Source organism: Vulpes vulpes, chromosome 9 (assembly GCF_048418805.1).
Source record: "Vulpes vulpes isolate BD-2025 chromosome 9, VulVul3, whole genome shotgun sequence".
Taxonomy (NCBI): Eukaryota; Metazoa; Chordata; class Mammalia; order Carnivora; family Canidae; genus Vulpes; species Vulpes vulpes.
This window is the reverse complement of record NC_132788.1, coordinates 27,954,760-27,979,826: the sequence shown is the minus strand read 5'-3', so window position 1 is coordinate 27,979,826 and position 25,067 is coordinate 27,954,760. Positions and strand designations below refer to the sequence as shown.

The 25,067-nt window shown below is 37.8% G+C and overlaps 1 protein-coding gene across 4 annotated transcripts in view; it reads left to right on the top strand.

Annotated features, from left to right (window-relative positions):
* The window catches only part of GALNT7 (polypeptide N-acetylgalactosaminyltransferase 7), a 137,769-nt gene that overhangs the window by 26,640 nt on the left and 86,062 nt on the right, over nucleotides 1-25,067 (top strand). The window contains exon 1 of one of the 4 annotated variants that reach the window (XM_072719671.1): nucleotides 954-1,039. The exons of the other annotated variants lie outside the window; for them this stretch is intronic. The gene's annotated coding sequence lies outside the window, so the exon portion shown is untranslated. Of the gene's footprint in view, nucleotides 1-953; nucleotides 1,040-25,067 lie in introns of those variants that run through there. 4 annotated transcript variants of the gene reach the window in all.

The following is a 25,067-nucleotide window of genomic DNA, read 5'->3' as shown; positions in this document are numbered from 1 at the left end:
ATATCAGACTAAGGCATATCAAAGTTAAGTTCTTTGCCCAGGCAGTCAGAGTACATTTGAGAGGTATATGTGTTTCAAAGAAGGTGAAATGTTTAGATCTTTTTTTTGGGGGGGGGGGGGGGGAACAGAAGGAACTATATATCATTTAGTATTGTCAAGATATGGATAGTGGATAGTAGGGATCTAATTCCGTGAATGCCTTCTTTTTACAAACTCTGGGAAGTAATCAGAGTTTCAGACTGTTATCACTGAAATTATACTCCTGTCTTAAATCAAACAGTACTGCTATGCAGGATTTCCGTAATCTAAGTGTTTATAAATTTATATTGCATCTGGAACCTATTATAACATGTTCTCTTAGAACAGTAAAGAAATTTCAAGTATATGGGGGAAAAAGAAAACAGGAGGATGGCTTTGATAAACCCTGAACCAGACTTTTATGATAAAAGTAATTTATTTCCCAATCAACTTAATTCAGAAATATGGAGAAGACCTTTCTCTTCTTCCTCAAATCTTGTCTCCTAAAGGGATGAAAAATAGTGAAAAATGGTTATTTTACTTGTCAGGTTTTTTTTTTTTTTTTAAGCTTAGGTTCCATAGTACCTAATGTTGTCAAATATTAAACTCTGGACACAGTTTATTCTTGTCTGGGACTCGTACACACCTTAGCATAAGCCCAAGGGGGAGATACGTGATTCTCTACTTCTGCTCCATCCTGGCTAGCCACCTCTCACTGGGGCTCATCCCAAAGCCCAGACCCCGGCATGTCCAAGCTCTGGTTGGAGAGAAGCTGGGAGATGAAGAGGTGGTGTATGTGATAGTGGGAGGTGGATGTGCTTTAGATCCTGACAGTTCTGAATTTGAGTCTTGGTCTATCCTTTTCGTTCCTAGGTGTAATGGAGTATATTAATTCTTCAGAGCCTTGCCCCTGTGATCTGTAAAATGGAGCTGGTACTGCCTCTCAGAGCTGTCAGAAGGATTCAAACACAGCTTACTGCATGTTTACATGTTATGATTCCTGGCCTCCCTTACATCCCAGGTGTGGTAGGGGGAGGAAGAAGCACACATAGTTGGGTGTAGCAGAAGCCCAGGGCTCTGTGCGTGTGAGGAATTAGAGGGTGGTGGGGACTGAAAAGTTGCCTCCAGGAATATAAATGCTTGTTTAACCCTAGTTTTCTAACTTCACGATTGTGAAAAAGAATATAAAGAAGTGACACGTACGAGCTGATACTTTGAGTTGAGAGTAAAATATTCTTTCCCAGATTTGGCTACTATTATTTGTTCTCCTTAAGAAAAATATCTAAAGGCAAAGCCCTCCTCCTTTCTTTGGTTGGTTTTGAGTTTTCAGACACATAAAAATGTGAGAAGGGGGGAGGTTTATCAAAGCTAGGTGGAAAGTTTTTCAAGTGGGAAATATATAAATAAGTTAACTGGGTATTCAGCTTTGTGATCACAAATTCTCCTCCTTACATTGCTGCTAACTTGCTTCAATGATTGTCCTGAACCTGTTCTTTAGTGAAAAAAGGTTTGGGGAGAAGGCCACTTTTTTTTTTTTTAATTTATTCATGAGAGACAGAGAGAGAGGGGGGTAGAGACACAGAGAGGGAGAAGCAGGCTCCATGTAGGGAGCCCAACATGGGACTCGATTCCGGGTCTCCAGGATCACACCCCGGGCTGCAGGCGGCGCTAAACCGCTGCGCCACTGGGGCTGCCCAAGAGAAGGCCACTGCTTGAAGCAGTGTCTAGAACCCTCTCCTAGAGTAGATACATCTCTGTGGCCCTTCCCGGAATGCCCTCCTGTGAGGGGCCCCATTAAAAATAAAAAATTCTCATGGCTGGATAAATTTGGTAAAAACTGTTTACTATGCCCTCATCCCTTTAAAGAGTCACAAGAGTGGGCACCTGGGTGGCTCAGTGGTTGAGCATCTGCTTTTGGCTCTCAGGTCACGATCCTGGGGTCCTGGGATCAAGTCCTACATCAGGCTCCCTACGGGGAGCCTGCTTCTCCCTCTCCCTGTGTCTCTGCCTCTCTCTCTCTGTGTCTCTCATGAGTAAATAAATAAAATCTTTTAAAAAAAAAATAGTCACAAGACTGAAAAGTCTTGAAAAATGTATTTAACTTTAACCCTGTTATTTCAGTAAATAATGTTTGAGAACTTGCTGTGTGCTACAGACACTATCCTAGGTTGCCTCAGAGAGAGCTGAGGGCAGGTGGAGACAGTAAAGAGATTGAAATAATGATAAAGACTTTGGACGTCTTAGAGCCATGTGAGTGCTGTGGATGAGAGGTGAGAACTGTTTTTGATCGATGGTCATAAAAGGCCTCTTGAAAGGTGATATTTGAGCTGGAATCTGACTGGTAAATGGAATGATGCAACTGAACTAGATTTGCAAAAAGTCTCAGGGGTAGAAACCCTCTAGGCAGAGAGAAAATCAAAAAAGGAGTTCATGTTTTCTGGAGCACACTTTGAGGAGAATAAAGGCAAAGAAATACATGTGAGAAGGATTTCGTAATTCCAATTTTATATGTATGATATATAGTTAATCTATTGAGCATTGTGTTCTAGATACTCTGTGCTACAGACAGAGAACACAGTTATGTTTTAAAGAATAGAGTAGTTCAGAGGAGAAAGATCCAACATTCAGGGGACAAGTGCTAAGCGGTATGATGGAGGCAGCATGTTGTGGTGGTTGAGGCTAGGGCGAGCCCAACTGCCTAAATTCCAATCCTAGCTTGGCCTCACACTAGCTTTAAAACCTCAGGCAAGTTACTGAGCCTCTGACCGAATTTTAGGGGACCCTATGGTGTCTCTTTTCAGTGGACTATTAGTATATTCGGAGTTGTTAAAATAGGGTCTGTAATATAGGCTCCGCTTGCTAAAATAGATGATGATGATGTGATATTCCTAGTACAAGCATTGTCATGTCGTTGTCACTATCATCAGAAGGAAATGACGGCATCACCATATAAGACTTACCTCATGCCATGGCACAGTTCAGATGCCTGGATAGCTTTCATCTCCTAAGAGGACCCAGGTTTGCCTGTGAGAGTCCTGTATGTGATCACCCACTAGGTATGAACTATCCTTACCCTGCAAAGGAGATTCTACTTCTACCTTTTTTTTTAAAAGATAGATTTGTTTGTTTAAGAACAAGAACAAGCAAGCATATGTGAGTGGGGGGAGGGGACGAGGGAGAGAATCTTCAAGCCAACTCCCTGCTGAGTTTGGCTTCAGACCTGGGCTGGATCCCACCACCTGTGAGATCATGACCCGAGCTGAAACCAAGCTTCAGTTGTTTAACTGACTGAGCCACCCAGGTGCCTCTCATCTACTTTCTACTCAAGTTAACTTTTTTTAACAACAAAAAGTTCTTAAGGATTTATAAACTTTAAGTCTGATTGTCTTTTATTTTGGGTAAGGGGCCAGTTGGTAACAAGGTTTATTTAGGGTAGGAAGGAACAAATGAGAATCTGTTGGAAGGATTAGGTTAGATGAGAATCCTAGTTCTGTAATAATGATGCATTCTCACAAGTGACCTTCAGGCACTATAAGATTCACCGTGTTCCTTCTGAATCAACAAAAGTTGAAATTTACTTTGAATTGTCTTAGCATTTATTGATTTCTAATTCTTAGAAAATTGGCAATCCGTGTATAGAACAAGAAAGTCCCAGTTGCTGCAAACATTCATGGCCTGAAGAATTCCTTCCCTAACTATTTAAATAAAATGAAATATTTTTATAAAGCTAAAGAAATTATTAAGCTATTTTGTACAGGGAAGAAGCCATTTAGCTAACCAATTATATATCTAACTTCTGTAGCAGCCCTTTGGAATTAATCTAATTGCATTCTATTGAAAGTCACTCACCTTTTGCAACATGACAATTTTATGCCAAGAGAACGAAAATGTCAGGTCTTTCCGTTACAGAGAGCCAGGCTTTCCCTTGATTATTCAAGGTAGAAAGAAAGCCACTGAGATTAATCTATTTTAAAACTATTTTTAAAACATGCTGCCATGTTCTAAGACCACTTTGTTCTTGGATACTGCTTTCTAAAATCTGTAGGTTTCTATTCTTTCAAAAAGAAAAGAAAAAAATGAGTATCTCTCTTGACATACCATTTTATTCTAGGGAATCCTAATTAACACACTAATATCAAAGAGCTGACAACCTCCTACAAATTATTTTAGGATTCCATGTGCAAGACCATGTTATTCTAGTTATTTGAATAGTGTATATTCTCCATAGCTTGCTAATAGTTTTTTGTATTTTTTTATTTAGGGCTATCGTGTCTTTAGAGTATGCTAAGGAGTGGGAGGTAAATGTGTGCTCCTAAAGGATGTTACAGGAAATATATTTTGTAGGATACAGGTATTTCCATTTTTTAGTACAATATTCTATAATTCTGAAATTCTGTAAGGTAGAGTGTGAGTGCTGCTTTTTATTTCAGTGAGACAAAAGTAATGTTCGGAATGAGAAAAAGATTGGAGGAGCATTTCTCAAATACCATTTTTGAACCTCAGATTAAAATAGATGTATCACAGGAAATCTTGAAGGAAAGTACACTTATGAGACAGATACTATATGCTAGATGTTTTCATAGAGGATGTAATTCCTGCAATAAAACTTTAAAATCTGTGATCCATCCCAAAATTGTTCAGATTGAGTAGTTGCCTAATGGCTTTGTAAATTATTATTTTGACTTTGTTTTAATGTTTTTAAAGTTCAGAGCCAAAGTTTTTACTTATTTTTAGAAATTGTATAATACTTTTTATAATGAAAATTTTAAGTGATCTCTACACCTCAGATGGGGCTCAAACTCATAACCCCAAGATCAAGAGTCACATACTCCACTGACTGAGCCAGCCAAGTACCCCTAGGATGAATTTTGTATTTATCTTCCCCCCCCCTCATTTTCTTGCCTTCATTTCTCCTTTTTGCCTAATATTTTTAAAATTATTTTTGGGATATGTTTTTAGATAGACCATCTCCTATCCTTTTCAGTATGTGGTAGAATTAAGTCAATTAACTACAAATTTGGCCAAAGTTACCCAGATAGGAAATGGAAGAGCCAGGTATTAATACAAATTCACATATGATTAATTGCAAAGTACTTGCTGTTCCTAATGCACTTTGCTGCCTATGGAATCCAGATAAAGAAGAAAACTTAAGTGCTTTGAATGAATTCACAGCTATTTGTATGACTAAAATACAATCTATTTTGAGCAAAGAGAACTGGGTTATATTCTATTTCTATATTGAGCCAAACTAGTACGTCATCTTCAGTCTATAGGATTCAATTCAACATTGTTTTAACTTAATGAAAATGCCAACTCCCATTCAGGCCATGTGACCAACAAGTGATATCAAGGAGGACATCTTAGAAAGAGCACCCTTTTTCCAGTAATTGCTGATTGTGTCCTACAATCTTCCATGTTAATTGGCTTGGAGTGCCTAGTAATGCTTTAGCCAGGTTGTCCAGAACCCTACAAACATCTTTTTATCAGCTCATTAGGAAGCCATTTTGCAGCCTTTCCTTAATAGGAAGGCAGAGAACTTTCAGACTTCTGCGTCTCCTAGTGGGTTTTGAAGTTTTGAGAAAAGTGGCAGTCCTATTGTAAAAGGGTATCTGATCTTACACTTCTAAAGCGAGGAAGAGAGGAACATCTTTCTAAAAGAAAACACAGCAGATCCTATCTTTGAATTGTTTATTAGGAAGTCTGATTTTCAAGTTCATAATATGCATTGATTTTTTTTTCTTCTGACAGTGATATTGCTCTTTAGCAAGCTTAATATTGTATGATATCAACTGTTCATTTTGCCAAGGGGAAACATTCCTGTATTTCCGGAAACTTGAGAAGCAAACGTTATTTAAAAAGTGCTTCTCCTGATTCATCTCTGGCTGCTCAGACAGCTGGGGTGAATGGGAATTCTCTGAAGGAGGAGCACAGATCACTGTGGGTCTAGCTGCACCAGACATTATAGAAGGCAGAAACCACTGCCACCTACTTCTTTCTAAGCCCGTGAGTTCCCAAGCCTAGTGCAGATCTACGGTGGTTAAAGCCCAAAAAATCCGTTAATGAGGGGTTGGATCTGTCTTCCTGCCTTTGATCACGCAGTTGTCTTGTCTTCGACTACCCCCTCTTTACTTTGTTTCCTGCCTCTTCAATCTTTACCTAGATGTCAAAGTCTAGTTCAAATCCTCTTCTTCCAGGAAGCCTGGCCTGCTCATTCCCGCTCGCAACCTTATCTTTTCCTGGCCGCTTACAGCATTTGTTGCACCATCTGACATGGCCCTTGATTGGATACCGCCTGGTGTTTCCTAATAAAGGCTGTCATTGTGTTGGATACGGACTAGGTAGGAGCTTGTTTTTATTTCACAACATCTCCTTGGGATAGGTACTATCATGATCCTAAATTTACAGACAAAGATGACCTCTCTTGCCAGTTACAAAACTGTGAAGCAGTAGAGCCAAGTTTGAGACCTGATCTTTCTGGTTCAGAGCCCGCTTGCCTCTACTGTGTGGACCGAGACTTTCCAAACTCCTTGTTAGGTTCTCCAAGAGTTTCCTGCCTCTCTTATGTTCTAAGAAATGGGAAATAGAAGGGAATATGGCAGGATGAGGGAGAGTTACCCTTCTTACATCTGTGCAGTGTGCACTGGCCCCAGGAAGCCTGTCACTGGAGGGGCAGGTGGGGTGAGGAAAGATTGTCCTACTGTCCAGTCCAAGGTCTTCCTCCTGCTAAGTAGTTCTGGATTTAGAAAACTCAGCTTGCAGCCGAGATGTGACACATCCTCTGCTGCCACTGTCTTTGGAGACTGCCTTTGTAGCTGTCTGGGCGCTTTGGTGTCCATCACTGTGGCCGTCACCAGCTTCTCTGCCTACATCTGCATCTGCCTACATCTCCCGTCCCTGTCTGCTGGGGGTCACGGTCCAGTAAGTGGACTGTGTCTGCTCTCTTCCGGTGTTGCCTTGTATGTGGACATGAGTCCAAAAGTCGTGGTAACTTGTCTTTTCCTTCCTTCTTACAGCTGTGTCAATTAGAACTATTTTTAGTACCTGGGACTGTCGGGACTCTAGAGTTTCTCCAAAGGGGCCTGCTACCTTTGTCACCCGGGGCTAATCATGTGCCTGCTACCCCAGAATGAAAGTTGATCCTGCCATGAGAGTTGCCCCATCATAAAGGCTTTTTTTTTTTTTTTGCAGTTCAAAAAATAATAAATTTTTGTAGAAAATGCAAAGAATAAAGAATGATTTACCACCTGAGGATAACTTGCTAAATTTTGGTATTTATTACTCTAACATTTCCTCACATCTGCTTATGTATTTTTTCATGTAAAATCTATAAACACTTTTGAAAAGGGGGGTGTGTAAGGCTTATTTTACTTCTGTAGTTTAGCAGTCTGACTTTTTCTCTAAAAACTATCTTCTGTATCATATTTTCTGAATTATTTAGAAATTACTAAGTCAAACCTCTATTTAGGTTGCATCCCACCTCTCTGCTACTATCATAAACAGTTCTGTGATAAGAAATATAGCTAATTTTGTGTGCACATTCTTAAATACCGTATTTTCACCTTTTCTTCCTGGTTTATCTTTAAAGTAATATATGTACATGAGAGGAGTAACTTAGGTTGTTAGTCATCCGTAGCCTTATGATTTCCTCAGGATAGATTTCTAGAATTGTCTTTCTATCTCTTTTTCTCTTTCTCTATTTTTCTCTGAGAAAATAGAGAAAACAAGCTCAGGGCTCTGGGATGGCTCAGTTGGTTGAGGGTCTAGCTTTTGATTTCAGTTTAGATTGTGGTCTTGGGGTCATGGGATCAAGCCCTGCATAGGTCTCCTTGTTCCTCCCCTCTACTCCTCCCTCACCCCTGTGTGCACACTTGAGTGCACACACTCTCTAAAATAAATGAAATCTTAAAGAGTAGACTTCATGCCCAACATCAGACTCAAACTCGCAACTCCTAGATCAAGAGTTATACGCTCTACTGACTGAGCCAGCCAGGTGCTCCAGATTTCTAGAATTTTAATAGTTGAGTCAAAGGGTATGCCTTTTACAAAGTTTACTCTCTTACTAATAATTGGAAACCTCATTGATCCTGATATGAAATTATCATTTCGTATTTTGTCAATTTTACAGGTAAAGAAATCTTGTTTTTAGCTAGTATTTTAAAAATACTAATGAAGTCGAGCATCATTTTTGTTATTAACCATTTAAATATCTTCCTTTGTAAATTGCCTGCTTATGTTTTTCTCCATTCTTTTCCATTGATGTGTTTTTCCTAAAAACTTGCAAGAGTTTTTGTTTTTGTTTTTGTATGGGAGGGATTGGCTGGAATTTTAAGGCTATTAACACTTTGGTTGCCATATAATTATAAATGTATCCCCAGCTTTTTGTTTTTCTTTCTTTTCTTTTCTTTTCTTTTCTTTTCTTTTCTTTTCTTTTCTTTTCTTTCTTTTCTTTCTTTTCTTTTCTTTTCTTTTCTTTCTTTCTTTTTTTTTGTATTTTAAATTTAAAATACTAATCATGGTTAAAGATTTAAGTAGCTAAAAGTGAAAAGCTACTGTCTGTACTGTTTCTCAAACAGCATTAGAAAATAGGCAAGTCTTCCTAATTTTGATTTAACAATGGAAAGTTTCTTTTTGCTCCTTGATATAAAAGATGCAAATTTGACCTAGTTTTTTATGTTTACCTTTCATTCTACCAAAAGTAGAGATTTTTAGATGTTCTTGTTTTATTTAACCTTTATTGGCTCAAAATAACACACATCATCATCTATATTTGTATTTCATTATCAGCCTCTCTTGATCCTCCCTACTTTATAAAATGAGAATATCAGCATCTTTACCCTTTGGGCCCACCTTCTCTCTCCCTTGCCCATCTACACCTGGGAATTTAGAGACCAGAGCTTTTCCAGAAGTTTCCCTCTCCTCTGTAGTCTGGACAGGACTGGCATCCATCTCCACTACCTCTCTTTAGCCTGGTTCATCTCCCAGCCCTCTGCCATTTGCTTCTTGTCTTCTAGAAAGACTCCTTTTTGCTTATGCCTTTCTCTTGCCTGTTACAAGTTTCCTTCCTTGTGGTTCTATCTTAAATTGAATTCTCAGAAAGATGAGACCATGCTGAGCCTGCCATCTCCCCCTAAATCTTACAGTGGCTTTGGATATAGAGAATTAAACACTGTTTTTTCCATAATCAAACCTACAAATGAGTTCTTTTGGTTTCTATCTTTGGTGCCATGTGTAGAAAGTCCTTTTTCAATTTGATTGTTTTCTTTCAATACTTCTATGAATTGTTTCTTACGTTTAAATCTTTATTTCTAGAATTTGTTTTGGTGAGTGGGATGGTTTAGAGATCTATCTTTTGTTCAAATGGTTAGCCAGTTGCTCCAATATCATTTATTAAATAATATAAAGTTTTGAAGTACCACCTTTTATTAAATACTTATTTGGGTTCTTTTTTTGTATTTGTTTTGTATTTTAGAGAGTGAGAGAATGTGAGCAGAGGGGGGGGGGCAGAGGAAGAGGGAGAGAGAGAAACTTAAGCAGGCTCCACAGACTGTATTGAGCCCAGTGCAGGGCTCAATCGCATGACCCTGAGATCATGACCTGAGCTGAAATCAAGAGTCAGATGGTTAACCAACTGAGCCACTCAGGTGCCTCTGAATACTTGGTTTTTAATATATATTTGTATCTGTTTGTGCACTTTGATTCAATAATCTGTCTCTTATCTATACTGGTGCCAAGTTTTAATTGTTGTGATTTCAAAATTCATTTTAATATCTGGAGGGTAAGTCTCCCCCCACATTCCTCTACCATGGTTGTTCTTTTTAAAAATATTCTTAGCTGATATGTTCTGTCTTCCCTTCTCCAGGAAGAAAAGTTTGCTTTATCATTCTACATTTTGAATAAAGTTGCATTGGTTAACCCATTTCTTAGCTCTTCAGTATTTTTTTCCAGCTGGGCTGGAGAAGAACTTCTGTGTTACAATAATTCCTTGTCCAGAGCTGTTCTCTCTTGCTCCCAAGACTAGAATTGGAAAATGCAGTATGTTGCCAATAACCCTAACTCTTCTGATTGTGTGAACGTATGTAATGTCTCATTGATATTTTTGTGTAGTTACTTGGAGCCCAAAGGAAAAGAATCACTTAGCCAGATTTCACTATCAATTAATTCTGCAGGTGTGCTTCCACTCCCTGGCACCTGCCAGTAGTTCCCCAGCACCTAATCTACTCTCCCTATCTGTAGCAGTCTTAGCCTACATCACTGCTTTCCTCAGCAATGTGTACATGCCTTGAGGCCACTTCCTCAGGTTCCTTTCTCGCCCCATCTGCCAACCCATCCTTAGCCTTCGTCCATTGGGTACCAGCGCAGAAAGTTCCTGACTTTGCATGCCTCTGTGCTCAGGCAGAGCTGGGCACCTAACAATTCAAGAAATATTTAATTATACTTACACAGAAACATTGCAGCATAAACATGACTCATTCCAGCCAGAAGAATGAGCACTTGTTTCCTGGTAGGAAAAATGCCAGGAAACCTATGCTTTGGAGTCCCTATGGGCATGGAGCATGTGTTTGAGGTAGATAGAATTTCAACAGTTGGAAAGTCATCTACACTGACTCTTTCGTGAACCCATCTAGAGCAAAATGAAAAATGGTAACCTGTGCACAAACCTTTCCAGGAGCCAAGGAGAGTAGAAAATCACCTTTATTCCTTTTCCTTTTATATTTGCTATATTAATCTCATTCCTCTTTTTTTGATAATTCAACAGAAATTAAAATCTTGAAATGTTTTCTGTAGGAGATACTTTATTGAAACTCTATTCTGGTGCTGTACAACAGGAAAATAAATGCAAGTCATTTATATAATCTAAAATTTCTGGTAGCCACATTGAGAAGTTTTGAAAACCCAGGTAAAATTAATTTTATTTTTTTTAATTTTATTTTTAAAGATTTCTTTATTCATGAGAGACACACAGAGAGAGACATAGGCAGAGGGAGAAGCAGGCTCCATGCAGGGAGCCCAATGTGTGGGACTCAATCCCGGGACTCCAGGATCACGCCCTGAGCTGAAGGCAGGCACCCAACCACTGAACCACACAGCCGTCCTGGTAAAATTAATTTTAAAATACTTTATTTAATTTACTATATTTAATGTCCTATCAGCTTATAGTCAATATAAAAAGATTGAGATCTTTTAAATTCTTTTTTCTTTTGAAATATGGTTAGATAGCACATCTCAAGTTAGACTGGCACATATTTTAAGTGTTCAGTAGCCACATGTGAGATCGTTTTCTAGGTTTTGGATTATCTTACTTTGTTTTTGTATTCAAGTTAACCATTTCGAGGGGTTCTTAGCCTGATGATGCTTGTCTAGAACCACCTCAAAAAATTTTCAAAATATGCATTTCTGTTTGTACCCTCACAAGATCTACTGAGGCAAAAATCTGTGTGAGTCTGGGCACGAAAAAGGTACATAAGTGATTATAACAAGTACCTTTAAAAACTATCTAGCTAGTTCCATTTATTCATTTTACCTATGACTAAGCATACCCAGCATGATGAGCTTTTCCAAAGAGTAATGATAGAGACCTGAGTCTTTCAATGACAAATCTGGCATTCTTTTTGTCATACCATACTGCTTGTCATTTCTACCATACTGGATAAGAAAGTCTATGCATATTCTATGTGGATTTTTTAAGGTGAGGAAGGGGCAGAGGGAGGATTCCCAGACCGACTCCACACCCAGTGCAGAGTCCGACATGGGGCTCCATCTCACAACCCTGAGATCATGACCTAAGCTGGAATCAGGAGCTGGAAACTTAACCAACTAAGCCGCTCAGGTGTCCCTATGTGGATTTTCAATAATAAAAGACACAGGCAACAAAACAGATTTTCAGATTTATCTTTAGTTTTTGAGGAAATTAAGTGTAGAATACCATAGTGGTAACAAGTGCAGGTATGACTACACACACATTACCTGAATGCTTTTGTTGAATGAAATTGCATTGTGATGGGCCTGACTGGATTTTATATGTACTTCCATTCTCCATGTCTTTTAGATATTAGTGTTATTTAGCATTATGGGCTCCTATTTTAAAATTACTTTTAAAAATTATTTCAAAATAGCAGTTGGGTTTATTGCAATTATTTTAATGTATCTCTGGATATCATGATCTAAGAGTTCTACAGCCTATCAATTTTCAAAGTGTGAAAAACACATTCAACTTTTGAGTTTTCAGGTTAAAATTTCATATCTTTAATGACAAGACTGCCGCATATCAGCAGGTAGTATGGTTGGCTGCTCTGTAATTTTATGGGAATTTTTTATAGGGTGAGTCACAATGGCTTTCTTTCTTTTACATAGAGCTGACAAGGGCAGCACAAGTATTATACTGCAAAATAATAAATCTCAGAGAGGTCATCCAAAGGTAATGCCAGGATTATTTTAGATTAGTTGAAGATATGGAGAAAAATGTTTGCTTTTAACACTAATTTTACACAAAGTGACTGAATTTTAAAGTTAGATAAATTATAGGCAGGCAGATTTAAGAAATATTTTCAAGATGTTTAATTGATAATTCTTTTTTCTTAAAAATAATTTTAAGTCTACAGAAAATACAAGCAATTAAGAAGGTCTATTAAATAAAGGAATGGTATCCATAGTGCCCTACAAATAACTACTGGATGCTTAAAAAGCTTTTTAAAGTTTCAGATCATTTAAAGTCTATTTAAACAGATTTTTCAACAGTGATTAGGAAGGTGATAGGACTCAGTTGAGTGTCTTGAGTTTACATTATCTAGGCTATAGATAGAGTATATATAATCTAGATAATATGTATATTATATATATTATCTTTTTAAAGACTTTAAGAATAGTGTTAGGTTCACAGCCAAATTGAGAAGATACATTTTTCCTGTACCCTCTGCCCCTACACTTACATAGCCTCTCCTGTGAGCAACATCCCCCACAAGTACATAGCCTACATTAGGGTTCAACTCTTGATATTATACATTCTTTGGATTTGTACATTGTACAAATCCAATGTATGGCTGATTCTTGAATAACAGTGTTAAGGGGCCCCAATCCCTGTGCCGTTGAAAATCTGTAACTTTGACTCCCTAAATACTTACCTACTAATAGTCTACTGTTGACTGGAAGGAAGCCTTACTGATAACAAGTACTCTATCAACACATATTTTCTATGTTATATGTATTATATACTGTATTCTTAAAATAAGCTAGGGAGAAGAAAATGTTAAAATCCTAAGGAAGAGAAAATAGTTGCCCCACTGTACTGTATTTTTTTTTAAAGTCCTTGTATACTTGGATCCACAGTTTAAACCCTTATTGTTCAAGGATCAACTATATAATGACATGCGTCCATCATTATAGTATTGTATAGAGTATTTTCACTGCCCTAAAAATTCTGAGCTCTACCTATTTATCCCATCCAACCCCTGGCAACCACTGATGTTTATTTTATTTTTAATATCTAGTTTTGCCTCCCTCTCTCTCTTTACAAACAAAAAGTTCTGACTGAGATCTAAAGAGATTAAGGGATTAACTCCAGGTCACACTGGTCTGCCACTATCTTCTGATTCCACTGACTTTTCCTTTTTTATTGGCTATGATGACCTCTTTAGTAGCTGTAATAGCTTATTAAGATGTGATTTGCTATAACAATTATTAAAAATATTTTGAGATCTATTAGACTTATAAACACAAGACAATGAACATAATAGCGTGAATTCAGTGTTTGAAAATTCCTTCTGAAAAAAAAAAAAGAAAATTCCTTCTGTTTATCATTGGGCATTAAATAGAGAATGATTATTTCTTCAAAAGTAGGTTTCTTAAAATTGAGTACAGTGACCAAAATCTTGAAGTGTTTTTATGGAAAATATTAAAACTTGAAACCGCAACCCTGATTTTCTTTTTTTAACATCACTTCAAGAAAAAATTTTATATTGGGCATGTATGTATAATTGTATATATAATGTACTGGGACATAAGAGTTTTCTAATTGGCTTTTAATGTATTAAATATCTGAGAAAATGTGCACATTAATAATTTCCAGCCAACCAAATGATAAATGGAAGACTCCTTATTTGAGTGCTCTGATGGATTCTTAGTATTCAAGATCCTTAAGCTAAATAAGAAAAAAATATTTGTTTACAGTCTCCTCTTATCCAATGGTATTCTTCTTTTTAATACTGGACAGAGTTTTTACTGCAGAATTAAAGCTGGTAAACCTGATCCTCAATTCTGTGCTCTTCAGGCTGCTTCAGTGAGGAATGGTTCCCCATAAACCCTGGGAATTTCTTAGAAGCTAAGCATTTGCCATTTGAGCATGTAAAGGAGAACTAGATTGAAAGCCAGTATGAAAAAAGGAATTATTTTTCTGGCAATGTTTGTAAAAACTGATCAGGCAATGAGCAGCCATCTCTAACACATTTGAATTGTGATGAACAAATATGAATAATCATACATTGTCTTAGAGTCCTGGATTGATATTTTTATTATGCACTGTACTTCACAATCAAATAAAGGAGCCTGTTTGCACATATCCTGAAAACTATAATTTGATAACTATATGGTGATTACTTCTTAGTTATTTTTGAAGGTCTGCCAACCAAAAAAATTGTAATAAAATTCAGTCTTATGAAATTAAAGATAAATGACAAAAATACAGCTGTTTTGGTAAATATTAAAGCACTGCCATGCATACAGCACATCAAATGTAGCTGTTTTTACCAACTTTGGTTTTAAGTCTCTTTTCCTTAAGTGAATTACACAAACATGCTTTCCTATTACTCCGAAGGATTCTTCTTAGTTTTTCTAGTAACTTTGATTTTTGAACTGAGAGCTTTTAGATATTTAAATGGGTTCTTCTGTACATTTTCTGAAATGTTGACTACTGCACTTTACTAATGTATATTTTACTTTATAAAGTTAATATATGGACTTTAATATTGCTCCAGTTAAATTCAGTAAACCTCAATCTCTGGTTTGCAAAGAAGATCAGGACACCTCTGAAAATAATATACAACCCAATATTACTTATTTTTTGGAAGACCTAACTAGGATGTGATCATCAGATTATATCCTTAATCTTGATGTTTTAATAGAAGGTTGTATTTCCTTTAAAGTTCATTTTGAAAGAGTACAAAGCTCTTTAAAAGCTCTTATGAGTCCACATTGTGATAAGTATTTCAGCCTTTGGATTTTGATACCAAAGACGCTTTCTTTAGAGAAGTCATTAACTTGTGATTTGACCCAGATCACTCTGTAAGGTCATAGTGGCTTCAGGCTTCTTATCTCTAACTAGCTTGCTCCTCTGGGACACAGAGTGTGTTCCAAGAGAAAGAGCAAGATCTCTTTGTGATTAAATTGAGTCCCTAGGAGACCAAAGGCACCTAAGAAAACACCGGAGTTTGTAAGAAATCTTCATTTGTAAGAAATCTTCAAACAGAAAAGAGACACAGGCCAGATGAGCCTTAAGGAAAAGTGAAGCATTTGGTACATGTACACTTATGTGCACACTCGGTGGACCTGTTCCAATCAAGAAGCCAAACCCAGGTTCTCAAGCCTGGTAGAATCAGATTACCAGCCCTTGGCAGCAGAGAGTTTGTAGAATGCCTTGGTGCATTCCAGCAGTAAGTAGTAGGCTGTCACCTTTGCTTTTCACTTGCTCCCAAATTTGCAGTTTTATGGATTTCTTTTCCCATTATATTCCCTTGAGCCCCAGTAGTTGGACAGCATTTTCCAAAGTGTTATTCAACACTAATACCAGAGGCAGTACCCACGCATCCTGGCATCCAGCCCATGTTCATACTTCGGCTGCCTTGGTGATGGCCAAATGCCAGCTCGTGTAGCCAAGTTGTGGTTTGGACACGTGGACCCATTCCTTTCTGTAACCCTATCAGAATTGCCTGCTTTCTTTCTCCGTCACCAGAATCGAAGCTTGTTAGAAGGCAGATACTATGACTTTCCTCTCTGTTACCTCCCAGAGGTGAGTCCACCAGGACCATGGTGGGTACACAAAGGTGGTTGGTTGAAGGAGCCAATCCAGTTATCCAGGAGTTTCTGAATTAACCCACTAAGTCTGTTTTTCTGTCTTTAATACACTTGAAGCCTAGGGGAACTGAATTAAATAAGGATCAGAGCTGCTAGCCTGTGGAAGGCCCGTTGCTGACCTGAGTACCTGAGAAGTCCAGGATTTGGAGATGTCGGGCTCAAGGGATCCTTTCAAGGAGCATTCTGGGATCACTGTTCCAGTGGCAGTGACATTAGTATCTTTTTCTAGCTGTGAGCACAGTAATCTTCTATTTAAAAGAAACAAGCAAAACAGAAAAGTCTGTGTGAATTTGTTTCTCTGGACATTCTTACAAAGGCATGAAATTAAAACATGCCTGTGCTTTCATTTGTGAGAAGGGTAAAATTACAACTGAAATCGATATGAAGAAATTCAGGAAGTAAGGTCAATTATAGAAAATCTCATACTGCTTTAGAGTTAACTATATTGAGAGAGAACGAGTGCGCACGCACACATGCAGACGAGCAGAGTCGGCGGGGCAGAGAGGAGCAGACTCCTGGCTAAGCGGGGAGCCCAACACGAGCTCCACCCCACTGGGGTGACCTGAACCGCAGGCAGATGCTTAACCGACTGCACTACCCAGGTGCCCCTAGGTTTAACTATTTTGACGGGGTGCCAGTCTCAAGAATTCTTCAATTATGTGACAGAATAAACCTTTACCTTTTAATATTAACTGAGAAGCTCATTTGTACTTAGTGAAATGTTAGAATTACAGAAGCATCTAAAAACTACAATTTTTCTTGTCGGTTATTTTGAAACTGTTTTAATAATTAGGTTTGAGATAGACAATAACAACTGCAGTTTTACAGGCTTTCAGATCTTTGAAACTCGCTTTAATGATTACAGAGAATGATGTCTGGATACTGTTTCTAAGATGATTCAGTGTTAATTCTTTCCCAGTGCATATAAATTTTTTTTTAAAGATTTTTATTTATTTATTCATGAGAGACATAGGCAGAGGGAGAGCAGGCTCCATGCAGGGAGCCCAATGTGGGACTCGATCCCAGGTCTCCAGGATCACGCCCTGAGCCAAAGGTGGCACTAAACCACTGAGCCACCGGGGCTGCCCGATTGCCCAGTGCGTATAAATGTTATATTAACACTATGCTGTAGTCTGTTACGTGTTCAATAGGATCACGCCTAAAAAAAATGTACATTAATTTAAAAATTCTTATTGCTAAAATTTGCTAACCTATTCTGAGCTTTCACCAAGTTGTAATCTTTTTGCTGGTGGAGGGTCTTGCCTCAGTGTTGATGGCTGTGGGATCCCTATGGCAGTTTGTTAAAATAAGACAGCAATGAAGTTTACCATATCAGTTGACACTTCCTTTCATGACCGGTTTCTCTGTGGCATATGATGGTGGTTGATAGCATTTTACTCACAGGAACTTCTTTCAAGATTGGAGTCCACCATCTCAAACCCTGCAGCTGCCTTATCAACTAAGTTTATGTAAAATTATTCTAAGTCCTTTTATTGTCATTTCAACAGTCTTCACAGTACCTGCACCAGGAGTAGGCCTGTATCTCAAACCACTTTCTTTGCTCATCCAGAAGAAGCAACTCCTCATCCGTTCAAGTTTTATCATGAGCTTGGGCCAACGCAGTCCTATCTTCAGGCTCTGTTTCCAATTCTCGTTCTCTTGCTTTTTCTACCACATCTGCAGTTACTTCTTCCACTGCAGTCTTGAACCCCTCAAAGTCATTTGTGAGAGCTGGAATCAAATTCTTACAAACTCCTATAAATGTTGATATTTTGACTTCTTACAATGAGTCACAGATGTTAATGGTACATCGAATGGTGAATCTTTTCCAGAAAGTTTCAGTTTACTTTGCCCAGATCCATCAGAGGAATCACTATGCAGCTAGAGGCTTACAAAATAGATTTCTTAAATAAGACTTCTTGATCTGTGGGATGGAGAATGGACATTGTGTTAGCAGCTATGAAAACATGGATCTCCTTGTGCATCTCCATCAGAGCTCTTGGGTGACCAATAGCATCGTTAAAGAGCAGTCATATTTCAAAAGGAATTTTCTTTTCCTGGGTGGTTCTCAACAGTGGGCTTAAAATAGTAAACCGTGTTGTAAACAGATGTGTTGTCACCTAGGCTTTGTTGTTCCATTTACAGAACACAGACAATATATTCAGGGTGATTCTTGAGGGTCCTAGAATTTCTGGAGTGGCCCCTCACAAGAGAACCTGTGCTTTGAAGCCAGGCATTGACGTCTCTTCTCTAGCTATGAAAGTCCTAGGTGGCATCTTCTTACAATAGAAGGCCACTTCAACTACGTTGAAAATCTTCTGAGCGTAGCCGCCTTTATTAATTCTCTGAGCTAGGTCTTCTGGATAACTGCTGCGCCTTGTACATCAGCACTCCTTGCTTTACCTTGCACTATGGAGACGCCTTCTTAAACCTCATGAACCAACCTCTGCCAGCTTCCAGCTGTTCTTCTGCAGCTTCCTCCCCTCTCCCAGCCTTCATGGAATTGAAGAGTTAGAGCCTTGCTCTGGATCAGGCTGTGGCTTAAGGGAATATGGTGGCTGGTTTGATCTTCTGTCCAGGCCATTAAAATCGTTTCCCTATCAGCAGTAAAGCTGTTTCACTTTCTAATTCATATGTTCACCAGGGTAGCACTTTTAATTTTTTTCAGGGACTTTTCCTTTGCATTCAAAACTCTGCTTGGTACAAGAGACCTAGCTTTCAGCTTGTCTTGTCTTTCAATATGCCTTCCTCACCAAGCTTAAGTAAGTCATTTTCAGTTTTTGATTTAAAAAGAGAAATGTGTGTCTTCCTTTCACCTGAACACTTGGAGGCCTATTAGGATTAGGGTAATTTATTTACGTATTTTCAGTATCCTAGTGTCCGAGGCCTGAGGAGAGGAAGAGATGGGGGAATGGCTGGTCAGTGGGGCAGTCAGAACAGACCACATTTATTATGTGTGCCCTTATATGGGTGAGTGCAGTTCATGATGACCCCAAATGATTATGGTAATAACATCAAAGATACGTGATCACAGATCTCCATAACAAATACAGTGAAAAAAAGTCTGAAACCTTGTAAGAATTACTAAAATATTTTATGAAGAGACAGAGTAAATGCTGTTAGAAAAATGACACTGATCGACTTGTTCATCACTGGGTTGCCATAAACCTTTAATTTATGTTTAAAAAATGCAATGTCTGTGAAGTATAATAAAGCAACATATATTTGTATCTGACAAGGCTGAAATGAATTCATGTTAATTTTGCGGAAAGTTGTTTTAAAATGCACAAAGAAAACCACCCAAATCCCCTTGCATAGCCTTTTTATTTAAATTGGGTTTAACAGCTGTATTGCCCAGAGATTCAGGGTTTTGACTTCTCCTTTTCTTTACCTAAATGACAGGAGATGGTGGTTTTGCTATTTGTATTTTTTCTTAAATAAACCCTTCTACCTGTTTAACCAAATGCACTTTAAGATACACAATGAGGGGGAAATTTAATACACATCGAACTAATGTGCAGGTTTGGTGAGGTATAGATATTTTGCAGCCTGACTTCCCTCCGAGGGTCATTGACGGTGGGGCTGATAAACCTGCAACCTTGCTTATTGAAGGTAGTCCATACTATTAGATACTCTGCTATTTTGAAAAAAATGCTAAGGATGCTGACAGTTGTTTATAAAATACCTCCATAAAGCCATCAGGCTCCAGAGAGTTCTGATTACATTTCATGATAACCTTAATTTCTTTGACTGAATTGCTTCAGTACATTTACTCCTGGCTTCTGAAGACAGGGTAGGAAGACAGATTAAATTCCAATACCTTATATTTTTTGGTTCTGGCAGAGTTTCTTTAAAGTTTATATGATAATATAGATTAACAGACTGATTTATCCTTAAATCTTAGCATAGACGTTTTCTGTAGGTTGGAAGTCCTCTCATTTGTGAATGAAATACAGCTTCTTATATAAAAACAAATCTTATGCAAATCCAGGCTTTTGAAGCAATTGTTGGAATTCGGAGGTTGGGTGAAGAGTTTTGTTTTAACTCTTTTCTAATTGAACAAATGTGAGAGGATTTTGTTTTGTTTTTTAATTACAGGGATTGAGATAGTATCGCACTTACCTAGAATTCTCTCTGAATATTTGTCTTTTGCTGTGGAAACAACATCCAGCAGTAGCCATTGAGAAGGGTGTGTGTATATTAGTAGTTATTTATTTATTTATTTACTTATTTATGTAAGATTTTATTTATTCATTCATGAGAGACCGAGAAAGAGAGAGAGAGAGAGAGAGAGAGAGAGGCAGACACACAGCAGAGGGAGAAGCAGCCTCCATGCAGGGAGCCCCACGTTGGACTCGATCCTGTCTCCAGGATCAGGCCCTGGGCTGAAGGCGGTGCTAAACCACAGAGCCACCTGAGCTGCCCTATTAGTAGTTTTTAATTGGTGTTTGAAGGGAATTATATACACATACTCTTAAAAAAAAAAAAAAAAAGATTCTCAGCCCCTTAGATTTTGTATTTCTTTTTAGTTTGAGTATTACTATTCACATTGTGTTAATTGTAGAAGGATTGACAGTATCCAGTATAAATAATAGTAAATATTTACTATTATTAATATATTTACTATTATTAAATTATAATAGTAAATTATACATAATTTATACTTATATTTATTAATAGTAAATTATAAATAATTTACTATTTTAGAGTAAATACTAAAATATCTTAAGTAGAGTGAAAAGCATATTCTTTTAATATATTTACTATTATTAAATTATAATAGTAATAGTAAATTATAAATTATATTAATAGTAAATTATAAATAATATACTATTATTATAGAGTAAATAAATACTAAAATATCTTAAGTAGAGAGTTAAAAGCATATCTTTTAAGTATTGGCAGTTGCCCTGTGCTCCCATTCATTCATTCATTCATTCATTTTATCCTACGAGCATTTATTGACCCCTGTTGTTTCTAGCAGTAGCTAGTTGCTTGATGTGTAAAGATGAATGAGTCATGATGCCTCATTACAAGGAGCCACCCGCTTCCAAATGCTTTGTCATATTGGTTGTTTATAATTTTATTTCTTTTCATCAATATCTGCCTTCCTGGAGATCTACTTAGGAAGGGATTATAGCAGGAAATATAGCAGGAAAAAAAAAAGACAAGAATAGTCGCTTCCTTTACAGAGTTATTCTCTAGCCGAGTCATAGTCAACATGAATGAGATAAAGCAACCAGAACCGAGCTGAACTTTTCAAATAGAGTGAGCTGTCAATCATACTAGTATAGAGACAATCCTTTCACGAGAGGCTAATTAATAAATGAAATAATATTAGAGGTTTTTTTTTATTACACCTTATTTTTTAGAGCAGTTTCAGGTTCACAGCAAAAGTAAGAGGAAGGGACAGATTTTCTCATATACTCCCTGCCCCCACTCATGCACAACCCCTACTGTCAACATCCCTTGTTAGAATGGTACATTTGTTAGAATGGACGAACATACACTGACACATCTTTATTGTCCAAAGTTAACAACAGGATTGATTCTTTGTGTCATTCATTCTATGGATTTGGACAAATGTATGGTGATACATATCTACCATCATAGTATCCTGTAGCTTAAAATTATCTGTGTTCCACCTGTTATGCCCTCCCCAACCCCTGGCAGCCACTGATCTTTTTCTGTGGTTTTGCCTTTTCCAAAACGTCATATAATTTTAATTGTGCAGCATGTAGCCTTTTCTTACTGGTTTCTTTCACTAAGTAATACGTATTTAAATTTCTTCCATGTCTTTTTATGGCTTGATAGCTTATTTCTTTTATAGTGTTGAATAATATTCTGTTGTCTGGATATACTATAACTTGTTCCTCTGCTGAAGGACATCTTGGTGGTTTTCCAAATTTTGGCAATTCTGAATAAAGCTGCCATAAATTCTGTGTGCAGGCTTTGTGTAGACATAAGTTTTCAACTCCTGGGTAAATACTAAGGGACGTGATTGCTGTACTGCATGGGAAAAGTAGGTTTCATTTTATAAGAAACTGCCAGAATAGCTGTACCATTTTGCAGTCCCACTAGCAGCAAATGAACACTCCTGTTGGTCTACGTTGTTGCCAGCATTGTTCTAGATTTTGATAATTCTAATAGATGTGTAGCGGTATCTCATTTGTAAAATGTGCATTTCCCTCATGGCATATATCATGGAGCATCTTTTCATGTGCCTATTTGCCATCTGTAGATCTTCTTTGGTAAGATGCCTGTTAAGGTCTTTATTTAGCCCATTTTTTTAAATTGGGGAGGGTTATTTCTTTAGGGACTAATTGAAATTACGGCCCTGCCCACAGAACAAAACCACAAATCTAAAATGACAGTCTCGATGCAGACCTGGGAGATTCCTTACTTGGCATTTGATCTATTGAGAACTTTATTTCAATACTGTTTTAATAGTATTAACTATTACAGTTATTATTTATTTTACTTTTATTTGAAAAAGGTGAAAGGCCGGTACCAGTTTTAAAATCCAGCTCTGACTCAAATGTTGGCAAGTTTTGCTGTCACATCAGACTTTATTAACTGCGCAAGGATATTAACTAATTGCAGTTACCTCACTGGTGTGTCATTCAAATTTATTTGACTCTGTCCACTCTTCAGTCACTACTGTTCAGGGAGATTGATCTAGTGAGAGAGATACTTAAATTTTAGCATGAGTCAAAGGGGGCCAGGCACTGTTTTCATCACCTTATGCTCTCTAGTACTGCTCCTGAAACAATCTGTGTTGAAGAACCACATTTGGTTTTTTCGTTTTTTTATTTCTATCTGGTCACAAATGGATACTCTATATAATGCAGTAAAAGTGAATTGATAGAAAAATGGCAATTTTAAAAGGAGAATGCAAAATGTGAGCCAGAATTAGACTGAGAAGACATAAAATTAAGCTATTTGATTGATTGCCTTAAAGATTGTAAATGCTGCCTTTGACTTCTGTACCTACCCTCTCAAGGAGTGCCAACACTGCCCCAGGATTGCTGCTTCTATGGCGCTAGTACATCCTTAGTAGCCCTTCAATAAACATGGGCATGAATGGAGGGTTTTGTTGCAGGGAGAAGATCTTAACATTATTTAAAAAATCTGTATGTTTTTATGTTGCTTTGCCTTTACATTGGCTATTTTTAAAAGTTACAGGTATGAAACAAAGACTTTTATATTCCGAGCACTTTAGACATTTTAAACTGTTCCTTCCTGTCCCTTCTAGAGTAAATATATTTAAATAGGACTTGATGTAAAGTGCTCACCCATACTTCAACTTATGTGATCCTCGTGATGGCTTTGTGAGGTTGGACACTATTTCTCCCATTTTACCAATGACTTAACTGTGATTTCTCTGAGATTATATAGCTAATTAGTGGAAGACATGGACTGAAAACTAGAATTCCTGACTCCTATTTTAGAGCTGAGCTTGAACTCCTTTATCATTGACCTCCCTCACAGTGTTTTAAATAAAATTGCTGCTAAGGTCAAAGCACCAGACTGTTAGTTTCAGGCCCTGGATCTTTCTGGAAGTAGTAGTATAATTTTCTTCATAGAGAGAATCATCCTTTAGGAAAAAAAAAAAATTCTGTCCTACCCTTGGCACTTCTCTGAATCAGTTCTGGGAGCCACTTGTACTTGGAAGGAGCTTCCTAGAAATAAGCAGCCTTTCATTTTTAACAAAAGAGGAGTCCTTTAAAGATGTCTAACGAGTGATTTTGAGAATTCTGACCACTCTTGATTTTGATCTTGAGGTTGTGAGTTTGAACCCCACATTGATGGTAGAGATTACTTAAAAAAAGAAAAAGTAAAATCATCATTTAAAAAATAATTTAAAATGGTCAAGTCAGACAGTCTCTGTATTCTGCATAGGATTCCTTTCGTTGCCTTTTAAATGCAGTAATTCTTCCCATTTTTTTAAAAGATTTTATTCATTTATTCATGAGAGAGAGAGAGAGGCAGAGACACAGGCAGAGGGAGAAGCAGGCTCCATGCGAGGAGCCCGATGTGGAACTCGATCCTGGGACTCTGGGACCATGCTCTGGGCCAAAGGCAGGCACCAAACCACTGAGCCACCCAGGGATCCCCCCCATTTCTTTTTTATACTATATCCTGCCATGTTAAGTGTCAATAAATTTAGTGAGGAAGTTTAGTAGGGTTTTTAAAAATTAGTGTAACAAGATTTCTAAGCTTGCATTATATTAGTTTAACTTTGATCCAAGAAAAGCAGATCATACTAGTTCTCATTACAGTTCTATAATTCTTGAATATGTCTGTTCAATAATGAAAGTGTTATTAGTGAATTAAAAAGAATTGTACAATATTATTTGTTGTGCCCGAGATTGCAAATCCGAGAAACCACCCAGGAGCCAACACCGATGCAAACACATGAGGGTTTATTTACCAGCTCGAGCCTGGGTCCAAGTGTACCCGACACAGTCCCCCCTTGGGGGACTTGGACCCCAAGACTAAGAGGCTTAGCAGCTTTATAGGGGCCAGTGGCCAGTGGGATCGCAGAAAGTTGCACAGTCACGTAGGTCCACACACTCAGGTGGCTGATTGAATTACATTTTACCTATAGTATCCATTTGAACTGGCCTATCACTGAGCCGATTTCCATTAGGGTGTGCCCTGTGGCTTGACTAGGGTGGGGCAGCGCCCTAAGCACTAAGCAGGTGGGCACAAGGCGGGTGCAGCCCAAAATGGAGTCAGTCCTGCTCTGCTTGTCCAGGGGTAGGGGATTTTTGTTAAATTTCCTGGGTCCCACAATATTTGCCTTCTTTAGGAATTCCTTTACTTCGTTAGTCCAAACTGTGTCAAACTAAATTATTCAAAGAACTTAAGAGCAAAAAGTTTAAGCATTTTATAATGAAAAAGTTCTTCAAATATACAAAGGGAGGTGGTGGGGAATGGGCAAAATGAGGGAAGGGGAGTGGGAGGTACAGGCTTCCCATGAG